Source organism: Penaeus monodon, chromosome 22 (genome assembly GCF_015228065.2).
Source record: "Penaeus monodon isolate SGIC_2016 chromosome 22, NSTDA_Pmon_1, whole genome shotgun sequence".
NCBI classification, from domain to species: domain Eukaryota; kingdom Metazoa; phylum Arthropoda; class Malacostraca; order Decapoda; family Penaeidae; genus Penaeus; species Penaeus monodon.
In genome coordinates, this window is record NC_051407.1 from 43,923,681 (window position 1) to 43,923,936 (window position 256).

The following is a 256-nucleotide window of genomic DNA, read 5'->3' on the forward strand; positions in this document are numbered from 1 at the left end:
AACAATCGGAGGATGTGACGGTGTGGAGACGCGGCGCCTTATCATCAAAGGAGATGGGTGGAGTCGCGTGGAATGGAAGCAACAGGTATACTTGGACTTTCGTTGTTCGGTCCGTTTAGGTGAATACTTGAGAAGGATTTTTATAGCAAATGCATCGATAGAAGAAGAAAATCAAAATGTTACTAGCCTTTCTTGTTGCGCAAAGGTGATGCTCGGCATCGTTCATAAAGATCGTGATTAATGTTACCGAGAGTAA

General features: G+C 43.8%; 1 pseudogene; it reads left to right on the plus strand.

The window, feature by feature from the left end:
- Positions 1–256, plus strand: part of LOC119587455 — an 11,135-nt pseudogene that overhangs the window by 288 nt on the left and 10,591 nt on the right.